This window comes from Carassius gibelio, chromosome A2 (genome assembly GCF_023724105.1).
Source record: "Carassius gibelio isolate Cgi1373 ecotype wild population from Czech Republic chromosome A2, carGib1.2-hapl.c, whole genome shotgun sequence".
Taxonomy (NCBI): Eukaryota; Metazoa; Chordata; class Actinopteri; order Cypriniformes; family Cyprinidae; genus Carassius; species Carassius gibelio.
Window position 1 is genome coordinate 7,765,522 of NC_068372.1, and position 25,226 is coordinate 7,790,747.

The 25,226-nt window shown below is 38.0% G+C and overlaps 1 pseudogene; it reads left to right on the forward strand.

Moving 5' to 3' along the window:
- The first annotated feature begins 13,623 nt into the window (after positions 1-13,623).
- The window catches only part of LOC127939429 (dual specificity protein phosphatase CDC14AB-like), a 39,851-nt pseudogene continuing 28,248 nt past the window's right edge, over positions 13,624-25,226 (forward strand).

Consider the following 25,226-nt stretch of genomic DNA (forward strand, 5'->3'; position numbering starts at 1 on the left):
ATCAATACTATTAGAGATAAAATTGTAACCATTCAGCCATTAGTTACAGTATCGCATCAGACAGTGCACTATAACATGTATGTTAGACCCAATGCCATCTAAGCTTCTGAAAGATGTATCATATCGATCACAAGTGCAGTATGGAGTACCTCAAGGCTCAGTACTAGGGCCGCTACTTTTTACTCTTTATATGTTACTGTTGTGGAAATTCTAATTCAATAACAATTTGTAGAGACTGAGAATGAAAAACCAAACAGAGTTTTGTCTATGTATTGCTTTAATTCTCTGCAGAGAATGATCTGGTTTACACACAGCTTGAGTCTGTGTGCAAAGAGATAACACACAGACTCACAGACCACTTTTTATAGTATGCAAAAAGATACATTGAAGGACAGACTAGGACCTTTGAGCCAATCATGTTGCTCAGTGCACATCACCTCATAACACATGCACATCTCATGCACATCTCATCGTAGATGCCTGATTACTCTCAAAAACTGCCTGTCCTTGGTACACAGTTTCCCCTTAAATGTTGTTTAATTATTTTAATTATTGTAATGCTTTATTGGGTGGTTGTTCTGCACGCTGAGTAAACGAACTACAGTTAGTCCAAAATGCAGCAGGAAGTATGACCATATTAGCCCGGTCCTGTCAACACTGCACTGGCACCCTATCAAACATCGTATAGATTTTAAAATATTGTTTATTACTTATAAAGTCCTGAATGGTTTAGCACCTCAGTATTTGAAAGAGCTCCTTTTACATTATAATCCTCTACGTCCGCTACGTTCTCAAAGCTCAGGCAATTTGATAATACCTAGAATATCAAAATCAACTGCGGGTGGCAGATCCTTTTCCTATTTGGCGCTTAAACTCTGGAATAACCTACCTAACATTGTTCGGGAGGCAGACACACTCTTGCAGTTTAAATCTATATTAAAGACCCATCTCTTTAACCTGGCTTACACATAACATACGCTTTTAATATCCAAATCCGTTAAAGGATTTTTAGGCTGCATTAATTAGGTAAACCGGAAACGGGAACACTTCCCATATGACCAGATGTACTTGCTACATCATTAGACGAATGAAATATATGCGAATATTAGTCTGTTTCTCTTATTCCAAGGTCACCGTAGCCAACAGATCCAGTCTGTATCCAGATCAGAGGGTCACTGCAATCACCCAGATCCAGTACGTGTCCAGACCAGATGGTGGATCAGCACCTAGAAAGGTGCTTGCTTAGTTGGGGTCACTTCATTTACAGCGATATCGTTGACTTGATTGAAAAAGAATGCACAGACACTATTTAAACTGAACAGAGATGACATCACTGAATTCAATGATGAACTGCCTTTATCTGTCATTTTGCATTATTGACAGACTGTTTTGCTAATGAATGTTGTTAAGTTGCTTTGACGCAATGTATTTTGTTTAAAGCACTATATAAATAATGGTGACTTGACTTGACTTGACCACATTGAGGGGCAAATGAACGGGGCCTTGTTTTGTAAAATCTTGGACAATAACCTTCTTGAGTATCGAGGTATAGAGACTGGCTAGGCCTCTCCATGACCTTAATGTGCTTCTTCTTGAGTCACTCATTTGTTGCATTGGTGATGTGTTTCCGGTCATTGTCATTCTGGAAGACCAATTCATGACCCATCTTCAGTGTTCTGGCTGGGGGAAGAATTAATTAAATAAAAAATTCTTCCCCCAGCCAGAACACTGAAGACCGAATCTTTGGGTTTTTCTGGGTTTTGTCTTTAGTCTTTTCTGCAGCACTCACAGGACGAACGTCCTACACATTTAAATACAGGCAATTGTAAGGTGGCTGTCAAACTCCAAAAGGCACCATGAAAATACTACAACAGCATTCCATATGCATCATGCACAGTATTTTCTGTGTGGAACAGAATTAGGTCATTACTCACCAAACTGATTCTAATTTTCAATTTAAATCGAGCACAGCATTAGTAAAGTCAGGCCACTGAGGCATAGGCTGCGACCAGCTGATGCGGTCAGGTGGCAGGATTCCCACAGAGCATCTCACCAGATTTCAAGTCATGGACTGTTTGTCAAGCGATGGACTGAAAGTGATATGAGCGAGCACTTGATATAGACACTTTGTCCACGATTAACCGCCAAAGTTGTACTAATACGACTGACCCAACAACTTTACACGAGATCTGCTTCCCCACTGGAAGAAGCTAGATATTCAAGAAGAACAAAAGCATCCACAAACAACTGGCCATTTCACCTTTAGTTCATCTACAGACGTCTTCACGAAGCTAAGCAAAGTTTCTTTCATTTTATTGCCTAGTAATAATTATAATAAATTTTATTTGTAATGTGCTTTTCTTAAACCCAAAGTGCTACAGTAATAAAGTAATAAATAAAATAAAACAAAACACCAAAAGCAATACAACAATTCATTAGAGAAAGACATTCTTGAATAAATGTGACTTAATCAACTTTTTAAAGTCACCCAACATTGGTGCATTTCTGACCTGCAGAGGAAGTACATTCCAAAGCTTAGGGGCTTTATATGAAAAGGCCTTTCCCCCATGGTCTTTAGCTTACAGGATGGCTGGTGAAGTGAAAGAGAGTTAGTAGAGCCAAGAGAGCGTGATGGAATATAAGGACTGATGAGATCACAAAGATACTCAGGTGCAGTCCCATGAAGTGCCTTGTATGTTAAAATAAGAATTTTAAAATCAATTATCGCATTTACGAGAAGCCAGTGTAATTGTGAAAGAACACAATTCAGTAAAGAACACAATTCAGTAATGTGTTCACGAGGAGAAGTACAAGTGAGCACACTAGCGGCAGAATTTTGTATATACTGAAGCTTGCTCAACGATTTAGCTGGAAGGCCAGAGAACAAGGCATTACAATAATCTAACCTAGTATGAAGGCATGTATAAGCCTTTTTGTGTCTGCAAAAGAGAGAAGTCGAGCTATGTTTCTCAGGTGGAAAAATGCAGTTTTAGAGATGTGTTTTATGTGTGCTTCAAATGATAATTGTGGATCAAAAATGACACCAAGATTTCACACCTGTGAAGTGGGGATTACCGTACAGGAATCAACAATCAAACTGATCTGCTCGGCCTTACGAGTATCTGCCACTGTGCCAATCTGCATCAGTTCAGTTTTGGAGCCTTTCAGCTTCAGGACATTTTTATGCATCCAGATACTGATCTCTGCTAAACAACGCAAATCAATTTTCCAGCCTGTCAAGCAGAAGAGAGTGACATATAGTGTCAAAAGCAGCACTGAGGTCTGACAAGACCAAAATACTGCATGCACCTGAATCCGCGTGGTAAGACGATCATTACGACCCTAATTAAAGCAGTTTCACACTGAAAAAATTTTTTCATTCAACCAATTAAAAAAAATTAGGGTAATGGTTCACATCTATATTTTATTACTTGTACCAATTAAAAATAAATAACTTGCTCTAAACAATATTTTCTCTGTCTATGAAAACTATTTAGTAAAACCTGATAGAAAGTATATTTTTCTTGTTGATGAAAGTAAATTAATTTAAATTCTATTTTTGATCTAAACAAAAAGATATAGATTTAATTAAAACAAACTTTCTCATTTAAGAAATATTAGAATAATTTAGTTTTCTCAATCAAATATATAAAGATTCAATTAAACAATTGTTTTAAATGTAAGAAATATGTATTATAAATATTTAACTTTATCCAATCCAACAAATATAGATTTAATTTATCTTAATAGAATAGTTAATAGAAATTTAGTTTTATACAAATAAAAACATTAATTTAATAAAACATGATTCCCATTAAGAAACATCATTAATAGCATCTGATACAAATCTAATCCAAAAAGACATCAATAATTTTCAATACATCATTTTATTAACATTTTACATATCCGTAACTTGCTACTAAAGTGTCAGATTTTTAACATTCTTCTGAGTTTGACATTTTCAGATTTTTTTAAACATTTTTTAACATTTAGTAGCTGGCAAACATTGACATTTTCTTAAATCTGTGGAATTCGACAAGCATTGAATTAGGATTTTTTTTTTTTTTCCCATCAGAAATCTTTTTTTTTTTATGATGCAACAAATAATATCCACCGGCCAAAAAAAAAAAAAAAGTTTGAAACAGAACGCAAGTATGGAGTTGTTGCGTACACCGTCATAATACAATGTAAACTTAAATAAATTGGCAGCATTTAGAACAGCTGATTGCCAAGGCTTGACAGATTATACTACTAAAAATACTGAACCAACTGCCGAACCATAGCCAGCTACTCAAACACAAAATGAATTGCAGGGTAAACATTTGCAGGGATGTGTGGGAACCCTGAATTAAGCTCTATTGTAGAGTTGGTCGTAGAGCCTCTTGACTTTATTGGTCATGCCTTTTGGGTCCAGCTCCATGATGACTTTCTGTATGTACTCAAATGTCAGTTTCAGTGTCTTTGGATATTCCAAATTGAGGGTATAAAGGAGCCCCAGGAGAATGGCAACAGCATTTGCAATGGAAGGCAACTCGCTCAGAACCTTTTGTCCCTCCAGTACGATGCCAATGTCTTTGGGTACAGCTTGGGCATCTCTAAAGACAAATATTGCCATGGTTTCCTGTTGAAGAATTGCTTCAGCCTCTTCCTTCTCTGACACCTGGTAAAGAATTTAAAAAGGAGGAAAAAAAAAGAAAGAATCAGAAATCAAAGCAGTTTGTATTTTCCCCCAGATTAACCTCCTAAAATTCCAACAGAGGGCATGGCAGCTTTTGTTACGTCCACACATCTGCTATGTTTACATTGATGCACACTACAACAAAATATTGAACTGACTTTAAGGTTGCCTTACCAGGAAATCTTTGATGAGGTCCTCCACTGCTTCTCCCATGTTAAGGATGAGACATTTAAGTGCAATCTCTCTCTTTGTAGCCGTGTCAGTATCCTGCATCAAGAGAGTAAAAATTAACCCCCTGTAGTCAGCAAAGTCACTGTAAAGTCATTTTAAAAATGTGAAATTAAAAATAATGTAATGTAAATAAAATAATTTATTTTAATTAAGAAAATATTTTTATTCTTATTATGCAATAAATGCCATTTCTTATTCATAGAATCTTGAAAAATGTATCTTATTATTGAGGACCTGAGAGGACATGTGGGTGAGCAAAAAAAGTAAAAAAAAACATCTATACCTTTTCTACAACTGGCAGCAGCCTTGTCTTCTCCCGAATGGCTCCTCCCTTCTTTCTGATAACCTTCATCATTTCAGTGCATTTCTCATCAAGGTTCTGCATGAATCTTGCTTCAAGTGGTATTGTGGTTAATCTCAAGAACTCTGCGTTCACCTTGGGAATATACATAGTGTATATATAATCAAACAAATGTACATAAATAAATAAAAAATAAAAAATAATAAAAAAAATTTAAATTCATATAATAATGCTAGTGTACCTCTTGAATGTCAATGAGTGCCGGCCATCTTTCAATGATACTGAGCAAAGGTGTTTTCTTGTCAACAATTTCTTGCCTCCTAAATGCGAACGTCTGTGCCATCTTCTCTCTAATTGTTTTGACATTGTTCCTTTTCTTTACCTCAGACAATAGGGCAATTCTCTCTTGCTCCATCAACTCCGGGGTCTTGTTGAGAGGTAGAGATGGGTAATGGTTAGACTCAGCTCGCCTGGGTTTCTTTATGTTCTTTGCAGGGTGAGAATCCATCAAGGACTTTCTTTTCACTGTATTGACAGACAGCTCATCAGATGATGAACATACTTTACAAAATTATTACCAACTACAATCAGCTGCATGGCAGCAAACGTTGTGGACAGGTGTCTTAATGTGGATAGCTGTGGGCATCTCCCAAATAAAGGATTTCGCTCTCTCTGATGAAAAGAAAACCAAAGTAACATATTGTAAAGGTTATCTATGAATTTTCCTCTTCTTGTCTCTTTTGTAAGACAGATTTTGTTTTTTTCAGCGAGCTGGAAGTATTGTACAGGTGCTTTGCTAAACCTGCGGCACATCTTTGATCTCTTGCCTGCTCCTTTGTCATGAGTGTCAGTATAATGGTAATTCTTTCTCTGTAGCTTAGATGATCTATGTTTGAACATTAGTATCAAGTGCGTTTTCTATCCAGACAGCCATTAATACGGGTAAACGACGTATAAGTGTCCTTGAGAAAGAAAAGGAAAATATTTGTAAAATCTAGTTAAACACATGTGCTTTGTTCTTAGAAATTACTTGTTCTATTCATGCTGGTTTCATGTGGTTTTGAAAAACTCCGAAAATGTCAAACAAATCTATGATTTTTAAGTTTAAAAAAAAATATTTCTATATAACTGATGTGGCTGTATTTTGGATGATATATATGCAGGTTTATAGATTGAAAAGAAAAAAAAAACAACAACAACAAAAATGTACCAATCAAAACACAAATACAAACCTTAAATGTGAATATATCGTTTGAGTGTAATAAGCCGCATAGCCCCAACTGTGTAGTCTACCAGGGGATAAGGATCGGTCAGTTTAGATGGCTCCAGAACTTCAATCTCCTTTGAAGGTGAGGTTTCAAGTTGAAAAGCTCTGAAGTGTTCTATGTACCAAGAACTTAGTTTGCGAACAACAAAGGCCAACTCGTTTTTGAGGACCACCATCTGGATGATTTCAGTGAAGGCAGGAATTCCTTCAATTGAGCCATATGAAAGGATCATTCCAAGTCTGTAGTTAAATCCATTATAGATTACATTTTCAGTCAAAGAAACTTCCTTCACATTTGGGTGTTTCTGTTTAACAGCCTGTGCAATTTCATCTTTCAGGACATCAGTGCTAACAGTTGAGCAATGCTTAACTTCCAAGAGAGGTTTAGGAAAGTTGAATGAGTAGAGCTGGTGTGCCAGAGATAACTGGTGTCTCTCTGCCAAGGAAAACAACACATTTTTAAAGCAGCTAGTGTGTCGTACAACTCTCTTAAAAAAGCTATGTTTCCCTTCAAATCTTAAAGTCCAGAGCAAAACAAGAGGTCCAAACTGATAAATTAGCTGTGGATAGTGTTCCAAAAAGTGATGCTTTGGAAGCAAGTTTGAGTCTGGGAAAACCTCTTTGAACCGTACTCTATGCTCAGAGATTTTGAAATTTAAGTAAGCTATTGTTTCATCAGTATGCACAGGTGTGACAACAAGGTCAACAATGTCCTTTAAGTCTGTGAGGAGATTCCAAGCAGGTTCGTCAGCAGGTACTTTATGTCCCAAGAGAAGTGGCAAAAACCTGATCAAACTCCAATTCTCATGAGAATTGCCACCAACTGTTTTTCTTTTTGCATATGTAGGTGGCACAGGATGGGGAGAATTTGCTTTATCTTTCCACTTGAAGGGGAATGTATTTATGGAGTCATTCAAAAATTCCAAAGTGAAGTATTTCTTTGCGGTGAAGACAGAAAGACAAAGAGCTATTTCGAAAGGAACTCTGTCTGACTTTCCTCTGTCCTTAAAGAAAATGTTCCACTGCCCACGTCCCTTGTCTGAATTTCTGGTTTCGAGGCCGTACAAAACCTACAAACATAAGCACTCGAAAAACTCTCCACAAAACCAGCACAACCATGAGCACCCAGGTTGTCCGCAACAACACATTGCACTGTCCCCTTTACACATTTTCCTAACTTGCTCACAAATATACCATGTTGCTCTAAAATAACCAAGTCCTTAATTAAAGGTTCTAGAGCAGCGCTATATCCATACTCATTTACATCCTCACTTTTGAACAATGCAGCCAAGTAGATTGATGACAATGCAGAGTGCAAACCAGGCGGCAGATTGCCTAAAATCCAGTATAGGGCACAGATTTTATGTTTTTTTGCGTGAGGTGCCAAGAGGATTGCAAACCTCAAAATCATCTATGTACAGAATTATTGAAATTGCACACTCGTTTGAGAAAAGGCTGTGTTCTTTAAAAATTTCACCATCCCAGAGACATCTGTAAACCTGCTTCTCACTTGACACCGATTGAAGTTTCTCCTTTAAATTAACTGCATTGCTGAGGATAGTCTCACAATTTAAAACCTGCTGCAATAATTTTAATAAGGGAATATACTGAAATGATCTTCTGTTCTTTTTATCCAATACATATTCCACAGGTTCCACTACAAAGAAATTACGTCTATAATATTTGTTGCGCCTATATGCAGTAGATAGAGGGCCGTCTTTTCCAATAGCAAGTTGAATAGGATGTGCGGTACAAAGTTCTTTGGCTAACTCTTGGACTAATGACCCAACAACCTGACAATTATGATCCACTAAAAATTCAGTAATTGTCTTCTGAGTGTCTGGAATAGACACAGTCCCAATGACATACTGCAGTTCCTCAAGGAGTACATTTACAGCTGCACTTGACACCAGGTAACTATGTTCCAATTTCAGTAGAACTGAGGCTAACTTTAGCTCAACTTCTTCTGTATAATGTCTAGGTTCTTCCAAAGTTGGTTCTTCAACTAGTAGATCCTCATTTAAATCAATGTCAGTCAACTGAATCTAAAGCAGATGGATTAATGTGTGATCTATGAACAATTCCAGGTTTTAAATCTCTTGTTGTACACACTTTGTGTTTTCTCCATTTGTGAGTGTGGAAACTTCCATATACATTGGTTTGATATGAACAGCCAACATACATACAATTAACTGATTCATTATTTTTTAAATGTTGGCCAATATGGTGAAAAAAGTCAGTTTCAGAAGCAAGTTGACTGTAGTCACAAACGTGGCACTTAAAATGTGAGATGTCTTCTCTTGAGGAATGTGAAGAAGGGTGGTGTGTAGATAGATGCTTCAGCAGAGCATTCCATGTTTTGCTTGAAAATGGGCAGTTTTCATACAGGCAGAGAAAGTGGTGCCTTCCATAATGGTGATGACTGAGTCTATAATGTTTTAGCAGTTCAGATCTTCTGGTACAACAATGTCCACAATGCTTGCATCTCCACATCCATGTGTTTACCAAGAACCCTCTGCCCCTACCAAAATAAACAAAAACAAAAATTACCCCAAAACTGCCAAAATTTGGAGTCTGCAGAAATAGTTTTAGAAGGTTTCTCCCACCGTAACAGCAGCTATGATAAGGTTATGGTTGATCAGATGTTTCCACCTCGGAACTCAGATATCCTGCATATAAGTGAGAGTGAGTGAAAGGGTGAGATAGAGAAAAAAAGATTCTCATATTTGAACAGTCACATATTTTAATCCGTCTTAACTTAAGATGCTCAGATCAAAGGGAGCCATCACACCTGTTCATACTACCCACTACCATAACTACATTTCTTAAGAGCAATTTTTGAATGGGAAACAAATACAGCCAATATTGTACTTGTAAGAGATGTGTACACAGCATGTGTGCATAACATGTTTAAAAATGAGATTCATAGGTTATATTGTAATTAATAAATTATTTTGCACCCTCCCCATAGTATTTAGACAGAGGACCTCCCTTATTTAGATAATTAATCGATATTCAGTTCAATTAGCCTAATATCAGATCACACACGACTAATATTTAGTTGTAATGGGTCACTTATCCAACAAGCTACAATAATAAACAAGTTAAGCTAGGTAACGTTATAATCATTCATAGAAATATTTTTTGACATGGCTAATTTAATGGCACGGAGCACTGGTTTGTATCGGTGAGGTAGGCAGTGGACCAAACCACTGTGATAGACGGGATGGCAGACCCAAAACGTTTTAAAAGTTTTTTGCGTTTATATCATTTTACTACGTGCATAATTAGTTTAAGTATATGGCCATTATTTACAATACACAGAACAGTTTGCAAGTTATTTTTTGTAAGATACTGAACCGGGAAGCAGGAAGCGGGAACGTGACAAAACAACGAACGACGCAAACGACTCGAATCGAAGACTCGAGAGATGACCAAACGTTCATATCTATGCCTAACGTTTAGCTTACGGGCCTGTCACGTGATGAACGACCCACTCCAAAAACCAGAAACTCCATAAAGGTGAATACCAGAACCATCAGGACGCTGAAAAAAAATCACTTTTGGAGACGACTCGTTCTTCCCGAATCACATTAAAGACTCTTTCAAAACGAATTTAATTAAACGAATCGTTCAAGAACAACCAATCAATCGCTTCTGTTTTACAAAAAACAGCGTTATATTAAATTATAATCAAATTATTAAAACAGACAAAAAAAATGAATCTATGAGAGGAATCGAAATGAAAATTTTACATCCGATTTCTGACCTTATGCATTAATTCCAAAAATGATGTTAGTTCAATAATGATATCAGCTATTTGCAAACAACACTGAAATAAATGATTACGGAATGTTATATTACATTTTACTCTGTTTCGCCTCGCTTAAAACGGGAGCGGGAACTTTTCTGCCGGGAGCGGGAACTGAAAATTTTCCGCCGCTTGGCAAACTTACATGTGGTCTCACAGCAGCGTTGCGTCGTAAAACATTTTAATCTCGATCTAATGTTAGGCACTAAAGTACAAAACGTCTACATTAACAGACAACGTTAAAACATTAATCATTAACATTCATTATTAACTTAATTCGGAAGTATTTTACTAACCTTCAAAGGCGTCGTGGCGATCCACCGTTGACTTGAAGATCAGGTGGCTGGTCGTCGCTTTTTTTGTTTAATACGCATGCGCAGGCATGCTCGAAATTGTACATTCATCCAAACAAATATTTTTCCGTTGAGCACTTAATGAAAAATATTTATATTCAACAATGTTTTGAACGAAAAAAATATTATTTGAAAAATGAAACAAATAATTGTAAACTAAATTGAAAGACAAATTATTAATTAGAGGAGGTACTGCTTGAAAACTTTTTTTCAGTGCAGTACTATGCCCTAGTGCTATGTTGACAAATATGTTTCAGACATTGCTCATTATCCAAAGCTAATTGTTCAGTTATGTTTGCTAGGCATGCTATCTATCGTGTTACCACACCGTTACACTACCAGTTAAATATACCCAAGAGCCTCATTAATCTGTGGTCAAGGCTGTCGATATGAATGGGCTGCTGCTTCAGGCTTATCTATTGGGGATGCTTTCATTGAACTTATCTGACTATTTCCAACACACTGTTTAAATCAGTGATATGTTGTTGCTCAAGCTAACTGGTGTATCAATAAAGTGCTTGATACTTAAATGTACAGATCATAAATTTGCTTGCATCAATGCTAAACGTAATCTGGACAATAGCTAATGCTGTTGCCTAAATTTGAGTATTGACCATATGCCGTACTGCTAAAGGGACATGCTGCTCTTTTTAGCTGTTATAAAAGAGCACCCTTCGCTACTTCTATTCTTCTGTAAGGGGATGCTGCCCGACACTATGCACTTAAAGGGGGGGTAAAATGCTATTTCATGCATACTGAGTTTTTTACACTGTTAAAGAGTTGGATTCCCATGCTAAACATGGACAAAGTTTCAAAAATTAAGTTGTACGTTTGAAGGAGTATTTTTGTTCCCAAAATACTCCTTCCGGTTTGTCACAAGTTTCGGAAAGTTTTTTTCGAGTATGGCTCGGTGTGACGTTAGATGGAGCGGAATTTCCTTATATGGGTCCTAAGGGCACTTCTGCCAAAAGAGTGCGCGCTCCCGTATAGCAGAGCACTGAGAGCACAACAGACTTCACTGATCAGAGCGGGAGCGTTGCGAAATGTCACAAAAGAAGTGTGTTTTCGGTTGCCAGGGCAAGACAACCCTGCACAGATTACCAAAAAAAAAAAAAAAAAAAAGCATTAAGGGACCAGTGGATGGAGTTTATTTTTACAGAGCATCAGCGGAGTTGTGCAAGTGTTTTTGTTTGTTCCCTGCATTTCGACGCCGGATTTGCACATCGTTTATTTCTTAAGGATAATGCAGTCCCAACGAAAAAGGGTCACGATCGTGTGTTGAAACCGCAGGCGGTGAGTAAAACTGCTTCAAATATCTCTGTTGTTAACTTAGCTATCGGCGCGTAAGCACATCAAGTAAACAACATGCGATGTTGTCATCAAACTGCACTTTCCACATGTAATGTTACAGCTTTAAAAAAAAAAAGACGACATAAAGTGGAACTTAGTCATTTTCCAATACCGCTAAGCAAATATATACAGTTTCAGTACATACCACATAGAGACATCGTTGCTGATGCTGCTCTTGTTAAATTTCAGCCTCGGGATCTGATTCTGGATCATAAATAAACGGCTGAATCTGACTGTTAGCCATGGTTTGTTTTGGATGTTTTTTTCCTCACGGTAATGTCACAGCTTCCAAACACTCTCAACGCAAAAGCCTACTCGCGCTCATGATTCTTTAGCTCCGCCCACACGTCACGCCTCCAGCCGGTCGTGTTTTTCCGGGAAAAATCGGTACAGACTATCTTTCTCTTATAAATAGAATAAAACTAAAGACTTTTTGGAGTTATGAAGGATGCAGTACTACTCTATAGGTACTCAAGATTAACAGGATATTGAGTGAAAACGAGCATTTCACACCCCCCCCCCCACCCCCACCCCTTTAAGAAAGTCTTTGCTTAAAGCTATCAGGGTATTGGGACTGCTTGTTTGCTTGAGGCTTATCTAATGTCAAGTACCAATATTGTGCTAGACCTGCCGTTGCATAAGCTGGATTTATGCTTTTGCCTGGCTCCACTGCGAGCCTCCGATGACTGCGCACACACCTTCCCAAGTGGTTAAGGCTTTATACTTGTTGCGTTCGCCATCGTACGGGTGTTTGAAATCCCTGAAAATGCTTTAAATGTAATGCATTAGGGTTGGTATTATTGCCATTATAATTAATCACACACAGCGTTGAACACTATAGGTGTGTTCAGATCATGCATCATTGAATCATCGAGATCAAGACTAGCACCATAAACAGTGTAAACGATGTAAACAAGAATTCATTTGTGGTGTAGTCCGCGAGATGCAGCGGAATAACAATCTTTAATCATTTAGTCATTAATCAGGAATGTTTTTGTTCGGTCTTGTACATTTAAATCCCGAATGGATTAACCATCTTGTTTATGCTACTAAAATGACCTATTGTAGGGTGTATGAATATGACGTTTCCTTCCCTCACCAAAAATATAATCAACATTAATCATCATTGTGACTAAAATCTAAGGACATCCAAATGTAAGAACGTTCATACAAACTGTTTGTACATGTCTAAATGCGCCACCTGCTGGCAATTTGCTGATTTGTTTAGAACAATGCAAATTGCCAATGTGCCTTCAAAAATCTAAAAGATTTACAAAGTAAGGTGTGTCTGTGTTGTATCTGTGGATGTGCTTTAACTAAGGTAAGAGTATGTATTTAAACAGGTAATTTACCACATTTGTAAAGTGCTAGAAATTTGAAATGTCCTTGGAAGTGCTTGAATTTTACTTTTGAAGGAGTAAGACCACTGGTGTACTATTCTCTGAACAACAGGGAGTGACGAGGAGTCTGGAATCACTAGTGAGAAGTTACTGGCTGCATCCAATACCTTAGGCCATAGTATCAGGCATTATGTGCGTACGAGTTCACGCAGCACTGCGCAAACCGATCTCAAACGGACTTGAAGCAGTGCATGCTTGTTAAAATTTTTTGTCTGACTTGAGACGATGCCACATGACTGTCATGTGTGGCATCAAAGTACCACGAGAATGTTTCGAGAGCAGCCGGCTGACTCAGCCGCCACAGTTTTTCCAGAGTGACTGCAGGAGTGCTAATGAAGACACAGCTGTTGTGTCAACATTTGCAGTTCCAATAATGGCCTCAAATCTGTGTTTTAGAATGGTAAAAGCTCTTTCAATGTAGTCGCACTGTTGTATTGAGTCAAGTTTATCATATAACACGGATAAAAGTGTATATTCCCCACTGTATTAGTATTTAAATAGTATATGATTATGTTGAACTTTAATCTTGAAAATATGGTGCTGTATTAAGCAGTATATAAAAAGTGTTTCTGTTGCTCATGAAAATGTTTCTGAAACGTCTGTGTATTCGACAAATACTGCATATTATTTACATAATCTATGATAAAGTACGCAAGCACTGCGTGAGTTCCTCTTAAAGGGAGCAGAAAGTGTTCGGCTTGACATGTCTCTTTTCAACTCCGCCCCCGAATGCTGTTTTTGCCTGATGGAGAGAACACCCTTGCTGCTATAACTCCAGGGGCCTGCTGTTCTATCCCTCAGCAAGGGACAAACACCCCTCAAAAAGAAAAAGGACCTGCTGTTTTCTCCCGCTGGAGAGAACACCCTTTGCTGCTTTGACTGCAGGGGTCCATTGTTCATCCCCAGCAGAGGATGAACACCCCTTGCTACTTAAATTAAAGAGGGGCCTGCTATTCTCTCCCTCCGTCTGAGGGCAGAATACCCCTCTGCTAGCTAGTAGGCTGCATTAAGTATCAAGTATCTCACTAACATTGTCTTTTCTCTCTTGCGTAAATGGAACAATGATGGTTTTGGGGGTGTTCTTCCTCAGGCAGTAATACCTTTATTATGTTTGGGGGGGGGGGTAATGTTTAAGATCTTGTATGGTAAATTAATTTGGGAGCAATAACCCCCATAAGGAATCATACCGCCAAAGATAAACTGTGTTCAATAAACTAAAGTAACTTTCCAAAATGGTCCTGTGTGAAATATGTGTATGTTCAAACTTGGCACATTATTGTATGAAAAGCATCATTGACATTCTACCTTAATTCTCCTTTTGTGTTTCATAGAATCAATAAATTGATATAGGTCTGGAACAGATGAAGTTAAATAGAAAGACTTTTTTTTTTTCATGAATTATCTCTTCAACCAGCTCTGAAAATGAATGTGTGTTGTGTATGTCTGCAGTCTTTCACTCTGTCCAGAAAGCCCACCATCCATTACACCAGTTATGACCAACGAAAGAGAGCCAATGCAGCCTCCTCATCTGTGCCTGTGCGGTGAGTCCAGCTTTGTTTTTATGACCTTAGATGACAATTGTGTTGATTTTAACCCTCATGTTCTAGGGTTTGAGAGACACCCCAGCTGAAAAATAAATGTGCTAAGTGTACTAAAATTTAGCATACTTTTGGGTAGAAATCATCATTATACTTCAAGTGTGTTCATGATTAATTAACTTGAAGCTTACTGAAACCTATTTTGTATCATCTTTCACGACTTCACGTTTCACTCTTCGGCATCATAAATGTGTTTCGGCAGACCCAGTGGAGTGCAGTGTTGCATTTGGTGCAATATGATGAGGTGGCACACATTCTTTAAATATTAATAAACATTTAATAATCTTTTAAATAGAACAGTTTCCGGTACGCATTACACGGGCAGGTTTATGCTCCGAAAACGGACAGTGCACAAGTGATACCTTTTCAATCAATCACCTTTATTTATATAGTGCTTTAAACAAAATAGATTGCGCCAAAGCACTGAACAACATTCATTTGGAAAACAGTGTCTCAATAATGCAAAATGATAGTTAAAGGCAGTTCATCATTGAATTCATTGATGTCATCTCTGTTCAGTTGAAATAGTGTCTGTTTTAATTTGCAATCAAGTCAACGATATCGCTGTAGATGAAGTGACCCCAACTAAGCAAGCCAGAGGCGACAGCGGCAAGGAACCGAAACTCCATCGGTGACAGAATGGAGAAAAAAACCTTGGGAGAAACCAGGCTCAGTTGGGGGGCCAGTTCTCCTCTGACCAGACGAAACCAGTAGTTCAATTCCAGGCTGCAGCAAAGTCAGATTGTGCAGAAGAATCATCTGTTTCCTGTGGTCTTGTCCTGGTGCTCCTCTGAGACAAGGTCTTTACAGGGGATCTGTATCTGGGGCTCTAGTTGTCCTGGTCTCCGCTGTCTTTCAGGGCAGTAGAGGTCCTTTCTAGGTGCTGATCCACCATCTGGTCTGGATACGTACTGGATCCGGGTGACTGCAGTGACCCTCTGATCTGGACACAGACTGGATCTGGTGGCCACGGTGACCTCGGAACAAGAGAGAAACAGACAAATATTAGCGTAGATGCCATTCTTCTAATGATGTAGAAAGTACGGTGTTATGTGAAGTGTTCCGGTTCCAGTTTACCTAATTAATGCAGCCTAAAAATCCTTTAACGGATTTGGATATTAAAAGCATATTAGTATGTTATGTGTATGCCAGGTTAAAGAGATGGGTCTTTAATCTAGATTTAAACTGCAAGAGTGTGTCTGCCTCCCGAACAATGTTAGGTAGGTTATTCCAGAGTTTAGGCGCCAAATAGGAAAAGGATCTGCCGCCCGCAGTTGATTTTGATATTCTAGGTATTATCAAATTGCCTGAGTTTTGAGAACGTAGCGGACGTAGAGGAGTATAATGTAAAAGGAGCTCATTCAAATACTGAGGTGCTAAACCATTCAGGGCTTTTAAGTAATAAGCAATATTTTAAAATCTATACGATGTTTGATAGGGAGCCAGTGCAGTGTGGACAGGACCGGGCTAATATGGTCATACTTCCTGGTTCTAGTAAGAACTCTTGCTGCTGCATTTTGGACTAGCTGTAGTTTGTTTACCAAGCGTGCAGAACAACCTCCCAATAAAGCATTACAGTAGTCTAACCTTGAAGTCATAAATGCATGGATTAACATTTCTGCATTTGACATTGAGAGCATAGGCCGTAATTTAGATATATTTTTGAGATGGAAAAATGCAGTTTTACAAATGCTAGAAACGTGGCTTTCTAAGGAAAGATTGCGATCAAGTAGCACACCTAGGTTCCTAACTGATGACGAAGAATTGACAGAGCAACCATCAAGTCTTAGACAGTGTTCTAGGTTATTACAAGTAGAGTTTTTAGGCCCTATGATTAACACCTCTGTTTTTTCTGAATTTAGCAGTAAGAAATTACTCGTCATCCAATTTTTTATATCGACTATGCATTCCATTAGTTTTTCAAATTGGTGTGTTTCACCGGGCTGCGAGGAAATATAGAGCTGCGTATCATCAGCATAACAGTGAAAGCTAACACCATGTTTCCTGATGATATCTCCCAAGGGTAACATATAAAGCGTGAAGAGTAGCGGCCCTAGAACTGAGCCTTGAGGTACTCCATACTGCACTTGTGATCGATATGATACATCTTCATTCACTGCTACGAACTGATGGCGGTCATATAAGTACGATTTAAACCATGCTAATGCACTTCCACTGATGCCAACAAAGTGTTCAAGTCTATGCAAAAGAATGTTGTGGTCAATTGTGTCAAACGCAGCACTAAGATCCAATAAAACTAATAGAGAGATACACCCACGATCAGATGATAAGAGCAGATCATTTGTAACTCTAAGGAGAGCAGTTTCAGTACTATGATACGGTCTAAATCCTGACTGGAAATCCTCACATATACCATTTTTCTCTAAGAAGGAATATAATTGTGAGGATACCACCTTTTCTAGTATCTTGGACAGAAAAGGGAGATTCGAGATTGGTCTATAATTAACTAGTTCTCTGGGGTCAAGTTGTGGCTTTTTTTTTTTTTTTTTTATACAAAACACAAAGTCTGTTGAGAGCAAGAACTTTAATAAGGTATTAATAACGAACATTTCTTTAAAACAAATGAATCCCAAAACAGAAATTAAATTAGTAACACACAGTGATTTCAACGAACTATAATAAATAAAGAACACTGTAGCATGCTTATATACAGTTGAATAAGAATAAATGAATTATTTTTAAAATGACACAAAATGTAATATCTATTACAATTAGTTTTATTCTATATAAGGGATTTATTTTGTCTTATTCTGACTTTTTGTTAATTTAAATCTTTAAAATGCGCGATGCTTTTATTGAAAGCATGTTGCGGTGTTTTTTTATTTATTATTATTAGCCTGCAGTTCATTGAACTACATTCATTTATTATTCGTAAATGTAATAATTACTGACACCGTAAAGGGTTGGCTATTTAAATTTAAACTAATTGTAATACATTTAATTCACTCCCTTATATAGAACAAACTGTAATAGGTTAAATAGAACAAGGTAATGTTAGCCTAGCTAGACAGCTCACATTTCAATGACAAAAATATTTAGGCTCTTTCAAACACTTAGCCTATATAAATCGCAACCCAGTGGTTGGAAACTATTGTGAAACTACCTATACTCATTTCATGTTGTGTGCGAGGAAGATGAGTTTGTCCACATTTTCTGGTAAAAGGGAACTTCGGGTCTTGTTGACGATGTAGCCAGCTTTTGAGAAAATGCGCTCAGTTGAAGTGGCCGGAACGCAAAGAAGGTGTTTGGCTGCAAATGCCAGTTTAGGGTAGTGGTCACTGTTTTGCTTCCACCATGTCAGTGGGCCCGACTGTAATTTAGAAGCATCTCTCAAATACTGCTCCATCTCTGTCTTTGCGCTGTCTCCGCGTTCCTCTTCCTCTTCGTCATCAGCCTGCATCAGCATTGTAATCTCCTCCTGTTTTTTTTTGGCGGATGGTGGTGGCGCATCCGTCTCCTCTTCTCCGTGGCTTGCTGACAGCTCTTCTCCCTTGCGAACAATCTGTTGCTGATGCAGATGTTCAACTAGTCTGACAACCTAAACAAATAGCATTTGCTTAGTCAAATCTATGCGTAGCGCACACAATAATCTTAGTGGCATAATCACAATACATTTTAATTATTTACTATTATATAGTAGTAATAAAAATATAAGTCTAACCTCAATGTATACCAGGTCCTTCTTCTCATCCTCAAGGAATTTAAGGTGCTTAAGTCTCACTTCTAGTGCTGAAGAAAGGAGATAGATGCTGGTGGGTTCCAAATTTAACAGTTCCCATCTGCTGTCGATCTCCTTGACAAGGGTATTCTTCATTTCTCTGATGGCAGGGCTGTCATCCTCTTCTGGTGACAGGTGGCGTTTCTTCAGGTTAAAGAGCATTGGCGCTGTTGCCGACAACGACAAGTTTGCCTCCTGTGATAGTAGTTCTGTGAGTGTGAGCAGGGGCCCAAGTAATTCTGATGTCTCTTGTGCCAGTTTCCACTGGTCTCCTGTCAAGTCAAGGGTGCGATTTCCTTTCTTAGTGATGCTGGGATCTGACAAAAAAGCTGTCACTGGCAATCGCTGCTCCACCAGTCAGTTAAGCATTTCAAACGTAGAGTTCCAACGAGGAGCAACATCTTGAATGAGTTTGTGTTGTACAACGTTCTGCTGCGTTTGTTTCTCTTTCAAAGCAGCTGTAGCCTTGGCACTTTTTTTGAAGTGCCCTACGAGATTCCTGGCAGCTGAAACTGTGCGACGGATTCGGTCCAGTTTCAGAGCTTCATTTATGCATAGTTGCAGCGTGTGTCCTGAGCAGCAGACCCCTTGAACGGTTCCCCATTTCTCCGGTTCTTTATTCAGCGTCTCGGTGCACAGCTTCATATTGCTATTCGCTTGTAATTTGGAATTGCGAATGCATCTGCCGCGTCTCCAAGTTGTTGTGCAATGTTGACTCCTGTATGGCTTGACTCAAATGCTTTGGTTTCCAAAACGAAGGCAGAGAGTTCCCACTCCTGAGTTATAAAGTGACAGGTGACAGCCATATGCGCCTCCATACTCACGGAAGTCCAGATGTCCGATGTGAAACTTAAGGCCGTAGCTTTTTCAACGAGAGCATAAATTTGGCCTCGCAGATCGCTATATTTAAGAGACAGGTTGTTTGAAATACTGGAACGGTTTGGGACAGTGTAGACTGGCTCCATTATCTTCATTAATTTTCTGAAGCCTTTGCCTTCAACTACATTAACGGGCCTCATATCCATAGCGACAAACTCCACTATGGCATCTGTTATCTGTCTCTTTCTTTTCTCTGTTAATGGTTTTCGGAATTGCAGGATCTGCTGTGAAGTTTTGGGTTTTGTTGAGCATGTTTAAAGTGCTCCCAAACAGCTGAGGTCTTGGGCGTTTGGTACCTATTCAGTATGAGATGAAATAAATCACTACGTTCGCCAACAGGTGGTTCAAGCATGAGTGAGAATGAGTCCGCGACGGAAGTCACGTGTTAAAAAAAAAAAAAGAATATTCGAATCTCAAAACTGAAAATCGAATGCCACCCCACCGAACGAATATTCGATTATTCTAGTACAGCCCTAGAATACTGCCAGTCACTTTTTGATCTGCACACTCTCCAATTGGTCTGCTTTTTCTCCATTAAACCAATGAAATGTTCTTTTTAAAACACATGTGACAATGTTAACACACTGTGAGTGAACTTCATTTTTTTGCTTATAATTCTGGCAGTATTAACTTGTCTGTTGCAATATGGGTGATGCTATCTGTTAAATCATAATGTAGCACTGCACCAACTTTAAACCACTTGCTTTCCAGCAACACATTTTTTGTGCACCTGTACTTTTGAAGTGTGCATTTAATGTTTTGTTTAATGTCATTTTGTGTGTAAGATGTATCATATTTCTTTGCAAAACTGATTAAACATTACAGAACAGCTGCAATGATTGCTATCTGTGTACTTACACACATCAAAAAAATTCATAAATGGGGTTAAGTGCATTTTCATAGTAATACTATTGAACACTTTCTAAAAGAATGTCCTGAAGTACTAGCGTGAATAACTTCACTCCATAATTAGACTAAAATCTAACTTAAAATACACTCAAACTTAATATTACAGTTTTTATTTTAAAATGTGTTATTTTAAAATGTGCTTTCATTCTATGTTACAATGACAATTTTGAGCATACAATTTAAAATATATCAAAATTTATGTTTAGAAAGTACACATAACTTTAACTTAAAGTATATTTTAGGATAATATATTTCTATAAAGTGTAATATAGTTAAATTATTTTAAAGTGTGTTAAAAGTGTTAGCGTGAAAGCGTAATGCCAGTATACTTTTTATATATTTACAAAAGGTACAATTTGTCTAAATACATTTTCAACATACTATCGGAAATATAAATATACTTGAAATACAATGAAGTGCTTTTTTTTCCGCTTGGGACCAGATAACAAGAACAAACTGATTATGAATAGAAAAAAACTAATAGGTCTCAGTTAACATTTTGATTTAGAGTCTCAGAGAAATTTCTAATCATGACATCTTGCTTTAGTATGCAGGTAATCTACTTGAAAAGAACTCCAGAGGAGGTGCACCGGGCCCTGATCTCTGCAACCAATGTGTCATACCTGCCCTGTCTGACACAAACTTATAATATATATAAATATATAAATAAATAAATATTATTGAACATGCTTTAATTATTATTATTATTTTATATAGAGATGTTGCTTTTGTGAACTGCACATAATGATTTAACCATATTAAACTGTTTACAATGAATCTGCAAGGTACGTGCGTTCAAGAAGCACTTTTCTTAAAAGCACCATTCATTTTAACTATTAATATCTAGGAAGGTTAAAGATTGTGACATTCTTGAACCATTTTTGGATCAAAGCTGGACAGTGTAGATGAATAATTCACTTTATACCCAGGTCATAAACTTTTAGTCCAGTTATCTGTTATTTCAGTCTGACACGGGAGAAAGAATTGGCACAGGCACTATCAAATGGATTACATAAAGGACATGCCACACAATGTGATAACCGAAGAACAGGAAGCTCAATACAAAGGAGGTAGTTTGTTTGGGTGGAGAATTTCTGGAAGGGTTTCTGTCAGGAAAGAAAAGCACTTAAAAGGCAGTGAGATATTACTAGGCTTGGATGGCTTCCCTTACGTAAAAGAAGTTTATTCAAGTGTGCTATTAGTATACTTCTTTTAAACTAAAAATAGGAAAGTATGCTTTTAGTTTACTTTTATGTACTTCTCAGAAATGGGCTTTACTCCTCATAAATATACTTAAAATGACACTTAAGTATACTTGACTGACTTATAAAAAATCTAAGTATATTTGAGCTATACTCCAACAATTTGGGCGCTAGTACACATCTTCTGCAAGGAATTTCCAAAAAAAAAACACAAATGAAGAAAAAAAAGAAACAACAGATACTGTCACAGGTAACTCGATCATCTGACATGAAACCGCATCAAAAAAGTAAAGTTATGGAATAAAATGTTGACTGACGAAGAGGTAATAATTACAGTCAAGCTTTAGGGTGTGGATCGACTCCATCTACATTTTGATTATGATTCTGGATCCAATTCATAGTTGTTTTTTCAGCTTTTTGTACAAAATGTTATTTCTTAATTTTTTATTAAACACATTAAAATGTTTAAAATATTAATGCATAAAGCTAGAATAAAATGTTTTTTTTTACAAGCAGATACCCTGTTCTTTCTTTGGACGTTAAGATATTCATGTAACAAAATATGTACAAATGAAAACCTAAATACATAGTAGCATACTTAAAACAATGAGTATACTTGCTGTATAAAACTACTAAACTAGTAGTTTACCGAGACTATACTTCAAAGTGTACAAAGTATTTCATTAGTAAACTTTCAGTAAACCAATAAGTTAACTTTTAGTATAATTGCAGTACAAACTACAAACATATAGGTGAACTAGTAGTGTACTCAAAGTGTGCTATGGTTATACTTAAAGTAAAAATACCTTATGATTTGCAATGATTTTTTCCCCAGTCTTTTATAATCCTATTGTAACTACTTAAAGCATCCACAAAACTCAACACATGTAACTTAATTTCATTAAGCAGTTGTTATCATTTTAGCATATTTTCTCACCTTTTGCATTAAAAGCATGTCGAAAATTGAGATTTTAACTGGATTGTGCCAGGAAAACTGTTGGCCTTCAGCAGACCTGATCCCAAGAGCAAAATAGAGAATGGTAAGCTGGCACATTAGATTTGTCCCTAAAAGCTGTTGCCACATCAAATAACAATCCAGTTGTTTATTGAGTCAATGTGTTGGTATATGTTCTTCATTCAACAGAGGTTGTTTCCTAAAGTGGTGGTTAAACCATTTGTATCAACAAAGTACTCAAGGGGGCACTGGAGCTACTAAAATGTTTTGCCATTATAGGGGTTGTGCTATTAATCAAATTAACCAGCTTGATAATGTACCAACTTCCATTAACTTGCATGCAAGATCATCTTCAAACTGTTGCACAACAAAAAGAGAAAAAAGAATGAGTGTAGTCTGGAGTGGACTGAACTCACTTCTGAACTGATGACTGTTTTAGCTCTTTCAGGTTATCCACTCCATGCTCCAGAAGTGTACTTTTCCTACTTTCACAATGTTACAGATGTTGTGTGACCTGAAGAAGAAGATTTATGAAGATTGGTGCTTCACAGATGCCGGGTTTGAACATCACAACTTGTTCTTTGTAGAGGGCACCATGTCTAGTGATCTCTTTTACAAGATGCTTTCTGTTTGAGCGACAAGGGTGATGTAGCTGTCCACTGCAAGAGCACGACTGCATTGTCCCCCCTATCTGAATAAGGTGCACTATTACATTATTAAAAAGTGGAGTAGAGACATTGTATGGACCTGCAATTTTTGTAAAGTGTAATGCAGGAGCCAGAATTTATTTTGCTATATATACTCAGTGGCGGCTCCAGACAATTTTGATTGGGGGGGCAATGGGGGATCCTGGTCATTTCAAGGGGCGTCTCATGAAAACCTACAAAAAATATATTGGGCACGGCTAATAACTGCATATTACTGCATCGAAAACACATTTTGGTTCAAAAATAGCTAAAACTATGACTTTATTCAGCATTGTCTTCTCTTCAGTGTCTGTTGTGTGAGATTTCAAAACACTGAAGTGTAGTGATATCCGGTTCACGAACGAATCATTCGATGTAACCGGATCTTCTTGAACCAGTTCACCAAATCGAGCTGAATTGTTTGAAATCGTTCGCGTCTCCAATAAGCTTTAATCCACAAATGACTTAAGCGGTTAACTTTTTTAATGTGGCTGACTCTCCCTCTGAACAGGACTGTGCAGAGACCTTTGGAGGGGCAGGTGCTCAAAGTATAAAAGGGGCTTGTTAAGGAGTTCGTTTTGGTTTCGAACTACTTAGATGTCTGAGCCCGGAGAAGCCGTGATTGACACACTATGTTACTATGCTCACTTGATTGCCCTGTGCTAAACCATAAACGTATAGACGAATGTTGACGTTGAAATCCAAAGTGGTCCATTTATTTTAATACAGCATTGTCTATAGCAGTTTCCATCAGTGTAACAATACAAAGCGCTGCGCGCAAGCGGTCAAAAACCCTTTGCCCTTCCGGGTCAAACACCTGTAGACAACATTGTATCTGCTGCCTTTATACCTGAGGCCTTTATACATGCGCCACCCAGTGTTAAACAAAGAAAGACACAACAATTCAAACAAATGAAACAAAAGGAACCAAGAAAATGTTAATTGTGATAAGAAAAGAAAATTGTGATACTTTCACAATTAAACCCCATACACTAAACAAAGTTTGGTCACAGGTCTCTCCATGACATTAGATTTTGTCTGCAACTTCACAGAACGTACCAGACCCTGCTTATCAGGAAAAACTTCAAGAACTCTGGCGAGTGGCCAAGAACCACGAGGAGCCGACCCGTCCATGATGACCACAATATCTCCAGTCTTCAGACTCCTCTTCTTGTCATTCCACTTTTGCCTCTCTTGAAGTAGAGGCAGATACTCCCTCACCCATCTCTTCCAAAACAAGTCTGAGACGTATTGCACCTGTCTCCACCTTCTTCTCATGTAAAGGTCATGAGGCTTGAACAACCCAGGTGGTAAGGCTGGCTTCCCTTTAAGCAAAAGTAGATGGTTTGGTGTAAGTGATTCCAAGTCATTTGGATCATCTGGCATCTTGGTAAGGGGTCGGTCGTTCAAGATGGCTTCTGCTTCACAGAACACTGTATGCAAACCATCATCATCTAATGTCTGCTGACGTAGGACAGAACTAAGTACTCTTCTTACCATGCGGATCATCCTCTCCCACACACCGCCATGATGGGACCCGGCTGGTGGGTTAAAACTCCAGTGAATTCCAACTTGTGAAAGGACTCCTTCAATCTGCTGATAGTTAAGTGCAACAAGAGCTTCCTTCAATTCTCTGTTCGCCCCAACAAAATTCGTACCATTGTCAGACACCAGGTGAGTCACTTGCCCTCTTCTGCTTATAAAGCGCCGCAGAGCATTGATACAGGCGTCCGTCTCCAAAGACGCCGCAACTTCAAGATGGACTGCTCTGCTGGCTATACAGGTAAGTATAACTCCATACCGCTTACCAATTCCTCTTCCTTTCCTCACTTCCAAAGGACCAAAAAAGTCCACTCCCGTGTTGGTA